Source organism: Peromyscus californicus, unplaced genomic scaffold, assembly GCF_007827085.1.
Source record: "Peromyscus californicus insignis strain IS unplaced genomic scaffold, ASM782708v3 Scaffold_15__1_contigs__length_86483966, whole genome shotgun sequence".
Classification (NCBI taxonomy): Eukaryota; Metazoa; Chordata; class Mammalia; order Rodentia; family Cricetidae; genus Peromyscus; species Peromyscus californicus.
The window spans coordinates 80,913,214-80,922,143 of record NW_026294447.1 but is presented as its reverse complement, the minus strand read 5'-3'; the positions used below and the strand labels follow the sequence as shown (position 1 = coordinate 80,922,143).

Sequence of the window (8,930 nt, the reverse complement as noted above, 5' to 3'; positions counted from 1 at the left end):
GGTCATTTTTTTTTTTTTTGGTATTTTTTTACTAGTCTCCTTAGCAGTCATGAATCTTGATGCCATGTGATCTGTACTCCAGGACTGCCCCAAGAAAATGCCTTTCAGAGTCATTGAACTCTTACTGATCTTACTTTGGGTTCTGCCTAGGTTGAACAAACACCTGCAAAATTCAATCCTAGAAAATATTGACTCTGGTCCTTCAAGGTTTCTGAAGATGTGGTAGGATGTAAACTGAGTATGATATCCAAGTCAATGAACTCAGATGCTAACAAAACAAAGAGTTAAGTGGAAAACCCTGGCAATGGGATAAACAAAGGCAAGACCTGCTGATACTGGCATAAATGGAACTGACTTTAAATAGACAACGAGAACATATTCACATTGCACCTTACCTTTACCATCCAATTTAGCCTGAGAAAGACCAAGAGAGGCCCTGTGAGAGACTCTGGCTGTTCCTTAATATTTAGACATCCTAGTTTCCAGTAACTTATCATGGCTCTGTAACCCATGAGTCAGTACAAACCTGTTCATATTTAGGAATTAGTTTCCACAAGTACTAAGTTGAATTTCCTTTTATTTGTCCTTGAGGGGACTTTAATCATTCCATATAGTTTTTGATAGTTCTTTTATCACTACAGGTCATAGCCAAACATCTGTACAGTCTTCATATTACAGCACCTCCCACCCACCCTTCAGTTGCTTGAACTACCTTCTGTGGTTCTTTTTCTGCTTTCTGGTCTTTCTTGAAGTTTGGAAGCAGAACAGTGTTGGAGAACCCAGCAGCAGTTTCATCTATCATTGTCAGAGTGGCTTCTGCTTCACCATGGTCCTCCTACTGTTCATAGAACTATAAGATCTCCTATGGCTGTAATCAAAAGAGCAACTCATGGGTGTCCTCCTTTCAATGTCTATATGGGCCATAATCATTATATTGTGAAGAGCTGTACACATTCCTCCTTTCCTTGACTTCTATTTGATCTGGTGTCTTCTGATACCCCTGTGTGAATTGTATTTCAACTGGACACCCACAAATTTGTTTTCTGTCCACATTATGTAAAGTATCTTCAAGCATCATGAACATACTCAAACTGAACATATGCAAATCTTGGACATCAAGTGTAAAAATGAAGTAGAGCATAAACATCTATTATTGGACTATCATGACCAAATTCCTGATGTAAATGTTCATGTCTGGTGTCCTCTGCCATGTTCCTGATGAAGAGACATGTTGGGTTGGGAAAGGGTGGGTGCAGGTAGCAGGAGTCTGGGCCAGTGGCCTTATGGGGCTCAGCAAATCATCCACTGCACCAGCGGAGGCTCATATCCATCCCTATGTCTATTTTTAATCTAAATTATAATGCATGTTTGCTATGACATTGTGACACTGTAGTTGTTTGTTTTCAGAGAGACATATAGACAAACATATGTAATCTTTGATAATTGGTAGGAAACAAAGAAAAGATAAGACTATGTTTGACATTCATAATTTTTAGTCTTGTTTTTGTGGAACTTTTCACAATACCACTACAGAACTGCCATCAATTGAGAGTCAAACTAAAATGTGATGAATTGTATTCAGCGGTTAGAGCATCTGTCATTCCACATACAAGAGTCAACAACAGGAACTAGAATAGCAGGAGAGGCCAGGAAATAAGTCTCATAAAAGACAAAGTAGAAGAATATATCCAAAGCCTTGAGTATTTTTAGGTGATAAATGTTCCTTGTCAAAAGAAGCATTTAACTTTATAAAATCATGCCATAATATAATATTCATAATGGATGGAAGGTTCAAGAACAGATGAGCAATTACATTTTCCCTAGAGTATATTTGTATTATAATTCAATACAAGAAGGCAATGTTGGATATTTTTTAATTCTATTAAAAATGTAGAATACCAGAAATTATGCTGTCTAATACAGCTGTGTGTAATGACATCTCACATCTCAGTTTTAACTAATCTTTGCTTTTCTTCTACACCATTGCTTGTCTCAAGGTTCAGAGTCTTTTAAAGTTAACTTTCAAAACAAAATTGATTATAGGCACTTAATAGTTTTTTAAATAATATGTACTGTGTGGTCGTGCTAGGTGAAGTATTTGACAGACAAATATTTCTTTATTGATTTCTGTAAGGAACTTTACCACTTTTATATTTCAAGTTCAGTACTCTGATTAAAAGAGAAAAATGGTACTTGGACCTATGGCTACTGATGTGTGGTGTGGGAGACAGAAATGGTCAAAAGAAGTTGCCTGACTTGTAAGAGTGATGCTTCCAGACTTCTGACGTAGTCTTATACTTTACCAAGAAGGCCATCCTTCTCACAGTGTCTATGTTCCTCACTTTTTCTTCAATAGCCTTTAAAGCACCTTACCCAAGGTTTAAAAATTAAACCCATGAGAAAAATGTAGCTCACTTCCACTGCTCATATCACCCGAGAGAACAACTGTAAACTAAGTGGAGAAGCATCTTCCCCATGGAGCCCACAGGAAGCCAGGGCCAAATGGAAGACAAAAATAGCTCCAGCAATGCCAACACATTATCATAATATGTATGCACAGCTTGTGAGTTAAATCCTGAGTGGGAAAGGTCTATGTTCTGTGCTTATCTTATACAACTTCTGGTGGATACAGAATTGATTTTGAATTGAGCTATGAATCTTGGGTATTTTTAGAAACATTTCTGTCCTAACCAACCAAAAACATTCATCCTACACAGAGGGATAAGAAAGTTATTTGCTTTTGCCCTAGGCTTAACCTAGACACTAGTCTTCCAAAAGTGTATTTGCTTGACACAAAGAAGGCTGGGTGAGAAAGCATGCCTTTCTCACTGTGAAATCTACAATGGTACCTACAAACATGCTTGTGTTTTCTGTAATCTTAAACAAGGAGCAGCAAAATTCAGTGCTGTCACATAGGTCTGCCTCATTGGGTGATATTTGTTTTAAAAATTAATATGAGTGAATTTCTGTGTGAATGTCTTGTGTGTGCATTAGGTAGTAGTTGAGTAATCACTGCATCTCACATTTCATTTTTCCTGTAATAAAGGTAATATGGTTAGTTTTACAGAAGTATGAACTTCTTTTAAAAGGTGACAAGAAGGGACTGAGGTAACGTCTCTGTCACCAAAATTGTTGCCGTGAAAACACAAAGGTCTGAGTTTGGATAACCCCAAATCCAAGTAAAAGCTAGAATGATGGCTGGGAACGGAGACAGTTAGATTTTTGAGGTTCAATGGACAGCCACTCTCGCTACGTGGTGAGCTCCAGCATCAAGAGAAATTTTATTTTATAAAATACTGTAGAGATAATTAAAGGACTACAATGCTTACCCCAGCCTCTGCATACACACACACACACACACACACACACACACACACACACACACACACACACACCTGGACAGACACACACATACACACACACAAACACACGGTGAGGAGAAATCATTCTTTTGGGCTAGACAAGTCAGGGCCTTCAATGAATTCCTCCAGACAGTAGCAAGATAGGGTGGAAGATTAGTACTAAGAAGACCTGCTCCACTTTCTCACTCTTCAAGACTTGTTGCTAAGCAATGCTCACTACAGCAGTGTAAAATATATGAAAACATAATTCACTTATGGAAACAATCACAGCCCTTTTGTTTCCAAAGGAGGTTGCAATAATACATAATGTTAGAGCAATGCCACTCTAGAGCTCACACAATGGTGAGCAAATTATTCAGATTTATGAAAGGCTTATGTGAGGTTAGCAAGAACTTGATGTAGAATTAGGTTAAGTCTCGCTGCCATCCATCACTCCTCTAGAGGAGGCTGGTAAGCACAAGTACAATAGCATTACAAGAAACCACATGGGCACAAGAGATTTATTCCAGCAATATAACGCTATTGGATCAAAACTGAATTTGAAGCCCATACTTTGTAGATGGGATATTTCATTCACATAAAATTGTTACTAAATTTAACAGGCATTTCCTACTATAAAAGGAAAATATGAAAGATGTAAAATATGTCCAATACTTGAACTACATATAGACACATATATTTCTTTGACATAATAAATTTTTTGCATGTAACTTTAAATCAATAGAATTTTGAAGAAAGTTTTAAGGCTCATATTTTTTTATTAAGTATATATGGTTTGAATACTAAATGATTTGGATGGTGGCCTGTGGATTTATTTTTAATATGTTTGTAAGTCTTATTCAAGTGATCAGCTTATAAAGGAGGGATTATTTCCTAAAAGATAATTCATTGCTATTTCTTTTCAAATACAGGACTCTCTTAATCACATTGAAAAACCATCAATTACGCATTAGACATAAAAATATTCTTACTTGATTCTTTTGCTCAAATTTAAACAAGAGCTTTTCCAAAAAAACGAGAGTTTGGGGGTACATACAATATTGGAATGAAATGCATGTAGCCTGTAAATTCATCTGATTGTATTATCTGGGCCCTTATTAAGGCTATGAACCATTTTGGCATCAGGTAAGCCCTGTATGAACTAGAAATGTTTAAAAAGTTTCTCATCTCTATCATGTAATAATTTAGTCAAGTGACAGGTATGGTTTTACATGTCTACCCTTGGGTAGTCCTCAGTCAAGGCTAAGGCTGACATTGCTGTTTGTGCTACAGGAGATGGAGACTTTCATGATTACATTCTTTTAGCACCTATAATAAAATCTATGAATTCACTCTAAATGAAGATTCATCAAGATTAGCACTACATTTTTCATCCAGGTAGAGTTGGGAGAAGAGGCAAGTATGTCCACTGATGTTGGCCTTCACACGTGTGGCACAGTTCTGGTGAGGAGATGCATTAAGTGGTAGAGAACCATGTCTCACTAGACTCACTGGATTCTAGGAAGAATCATTCTCAACAATGTCTGCCCTACCTTAGCACAAGGACAGTCAAAAGCATGTGAGAAGTCTTTAAAAGAATGAGTCTTGGGTGAGTTCACTTGAGTCTCCTGCTTCAAAGAGATATGAATGTGCAATGAAATCTCTCCTGTTCTCCACAGAAGGGCATGGACAAGTGGAAGATGCATTGCTGCTCTGGAGAATCCAGAATGGAATAGAACGTCACACCCAAGACCTGGGTAGTTCCTATCAGGCTGAGGCTGATAACTGTATTTTGTTAATGTCTGCCCTTCTCCTTGTGACCAGTGTGTATACAATGCCATGCTGACGGTCAGAAAGCTAACACCTCTGTGGCTGAAGGAGGCAGAGGATGCCTTTCCCTGAGCAGCTATGGCTTGATAGCAAGCACGGTGGAAATAGAGTACTTTTTCTCCTACAGCTGCACTCCTTTTTACTAGGCTAATTAGCTTTTCCCAAAAGGCAGAACCTTTAAAGGACATCTCGAGAAGATTGCTTAACTTGTTGGCCCAGCAAATTTAAACTCTAATCTCATATTCTACTTAAAGTTTTCTCTTTAGCCCCCCTCATCACCTAGCCTAAGTGAGTCTCAGGAGGGGGATGCAATTTGCTTCATCACTTCTCATGCTGGGGTATTGTGAAGTAGAAGGAAACCATATTGAGGATATCTAGAGGAAGACTAGCTAATGTTATCCTTCCCTCCTCCCCCTTCTCCCTTAATCAATGCCTGCTTTCCTTTTTTCCGCGTTTTCCTATTGTCTATTTGTATTATTTTCTCTCTGTTGCTTCCTCCCCGTTCCCTTTCCTCTTTGTCTTGCATGCCTCCAGCCTCTCTTTTCCCTACATTTTAAGTTTGACAAAGGTAGTCAATCTTACGTTCCGTTTGCTACGACAAACTAATTGTGCCTCCCTTTCTACGTAGCAGTGCATATTCCCTTACATTGTCAAAGGCGTGTGAGATTAGAATGCTGCCCATTCATCCACGTAAAGAAAAGTGAGCAAAATGTAAGCACATGGCTTGTTCAGTTACCACAAGGTAATACTCGCGTTGGTCCCCTAGCTCTGGCGGCAGAACGCTATGCGGGAAAACTTCAGTTCTTCTGAAAATCACCACCAAATGTAACCCCCAGCCTTATTTTAAACACTATGCCTTTTTCAAAGAATTTTGTAAGTCTCGTTTTAATTTTTTAGATCCACTACTATTTCTTTTTTGTTTGTTTGTTTAAAAACTTTTTTATTCATTTTACATACCAACCACAGATACCCCTCTCTAAGAATATCTTGAATTTCTTTTCATTGTGATATAATACTCTTATTTATTTAATTCCTTTGAATGGGGTTAAAGAGATGGCCCAGTGGCTAAGGGTGTTTCCTGCTCTTCAAGAGGGCTGCATTCAGCTCCCAGCACCCACAACTGATGGCTTACAATTTCCTGCAAGTCCATCTCTAGGTGATCTAACTCATTCTTCTGGTCTCTGGGCAGGCATGCGTAGCGTACACTCACAAAGAGATACATACAAACACACACACATGAATAAAAATAACAAATCTGAAAAAATGGAGTACTTAAATGCATTTCACTGTTGAAGGTAGTTGGGTAAAAAAAAATAAAAACATAGTAATCTTTTAAAAGAACAACAAACACTTTGTTTCCAAAGAAGGCATAAATTGTCCAATAGACTGACAGGTATAAATTAAAATCAACATGCGATATCATCTCTCACCATTAGGACACTTGTTATCAAAATGTTAACTCTCTGCTAAAGTGTGAGAAAAATGACATTCTAGAATTCTACTGGTGGAGAGGGAAATTAGAGGAACCATTATAAAAAGATGTTTGAAAAATCAATTAAATAAATAATATATATATATATATATATATATATATATATATATATATATATATAACTTCCAAACAATTCAGCAATCCCCTTCTGTGTAAATAGATCTGAAAATTTCCTAGAGTGAAATTATCACCCCATGAAGGTATCTACACTTCTGTGCCAACTACACCATTGTTCATAATAGTCATTGCATAGAAGGACCCTAAGTATACATCAGTGGATAATTAGACAAGAAAAATGTGGGGAGTAGACGCATGTACATGTTAATAATGTAATATTATCTAGGCTCTAAAAAGGAGATATTGACATTTGCCAGAATATGACCCTAGAAGACATTATTATATGTGAAAATAGCAGAGACTGCAAGAAAATAATAGTGTATCACCCTATTTATATGTGACAAAAAGATCAAAAACACAGAGGTAGGGAACAAAACTTATCACCATAAACAGGGCCTGGAATAAGGCTTAAGAGACACAGGGTAGCTTACACATAAGATGGACATGTCTAGTTATAGAGCAAGAAGGCAATAGTAATAACATTGTATTATATTGGGGATTTTTATGTATATTTTACCTAATCTTGTGTCAAAATGTAACTGAAATGATAGATGAATTCATCTGCTTTACTGAAATAAAAATTTTACCATCCATGTGTATTCTATAGCATCATGTTATAAAACTCATGGTCACACAAAGATGCGTATTGAAACAAAATCCTCTTTAAAATGTTACCTATTTCCCAGTACATATCCAGATGTCATGAATAGCAAATGACTATATTGAGGTGCAGAATTAAGAAATATGAAAGTGAGAAAGCTTCTGCTGTCTTCTGCTCAAAATCAAACCCTCTACGTTGATGCAGTGAGGCTCTACCACTTCTGTGCTCTGGTTCTCCCCTTTGAGGATCTCAGTTCATGTTGCCCACTTTCCTGACTGAGATGTCCTCTAGGGTGATAAAATGCCCAGTAACCCACAAGGGGCTACCTTAAATGTACAGAGGAAAACTCAGAAACAGTTTGAACTGCTTTAGACTACATGTGCAAATAGTTTGGGGTAAAAAATTTTTACTTCTGATTTCTAGTTCTGGGAATCTGTTTAGTCTTCAGTCATGTCTCCTACTTTGAAAGGGACTACAGGAAATCTAGCTGTAGATATTTCCAAACTTGCATCTTCAGGTCTTTCCCACGTTTCCATTCAATTGTCTATTTTTTTTTCAGCCAGTTGGTCCTACAAACCACCTTGAAAAGAATAACAAGATTTAAGAAATAGAACAAGTAAAGTTACTTTTAGAGGACCTGAAACATAGTTCATTAGTTTCTCAAGTTGTGGTGTGAAAGCTGATGGACTCACCCCATGAATAATCTCTGGTCCTCCACCCTCAACAGTGATTTGCTGTACGTTGTAGCTGGTACAACAAGTCTCCAGTGACTGTGAAGTGCCCATCATGTATTAATTCCCATCCATCTTGAAGTGACATCTGTAAAGTGGCACCCCTGTTTCCACAAAAGGTTCTTGCAACTATAATACAAATATCCCAAGAACAGCTGAGGCCTCCCAATACCAACCAACATGTACATGTTGTCTGTAAAAACAGACTGAGGGGCATGCCATTTTCAAGGATTTTCAAAATATATGCCCAAAGTCTGCTGCAGAAGTGTTAAATGCCACATGAATTTCCATGAATGCTGCAGTAGAGAGACGTAATTAGAAGACAGTCAGAAAGGGAACTTCCAACATAATCTAAAGCTTTGGGCTCCACTTCCTGTTCTTGTTAAATTTTCAAATACTATAGCTTCAAAGAATTAAAAATCTTTGGTAGATAAGAAGTTTTAGAAGATAAAGCTATAAGCATGCTGCCATTGAGTGTCATCAGCCCTACTGGGAGACAATCCACGTATAACTATAAAAGATAATATTTGTTGATGTTTAACGGGAAGGTGTATCAATCAGCTAAAAGGGAGACAGATGATCTGCCATCAGAAATTGACTAACAGCATTCTGATAGTCCACAAATGACAGGTAATGACTTCAATACCTGTCTCAGAAATATCCAGAGCGGTTACAGATATAACAGCATTTTAACTAAATCTATCCAATTAGAGAAAAACTGACTTTCACGTACTCACCTTGCATCCGTTGCCTATCTAAGGAAAGAGATGGATAAAAAGGTGGGGAACTTATCTGTTTCTATCACAAACCTTCATTAT

At 37.4% G+C, this 8,930-nt stretch overlaps 1 pseudogene; it reads right to left on the bottom strand.

The window, feature by feature from the left end:
* Positions 1–695: 695 nt before the first annotated feature.
* On the bottom strand, positions 696–8,166 carry LOC128110432 (serine/arginine-rich splicing factor 10-like; annotated as a pseudogene).
* Between the last annotated feature and the right edge of the window lie 764 nt (positions 8,167–8,930).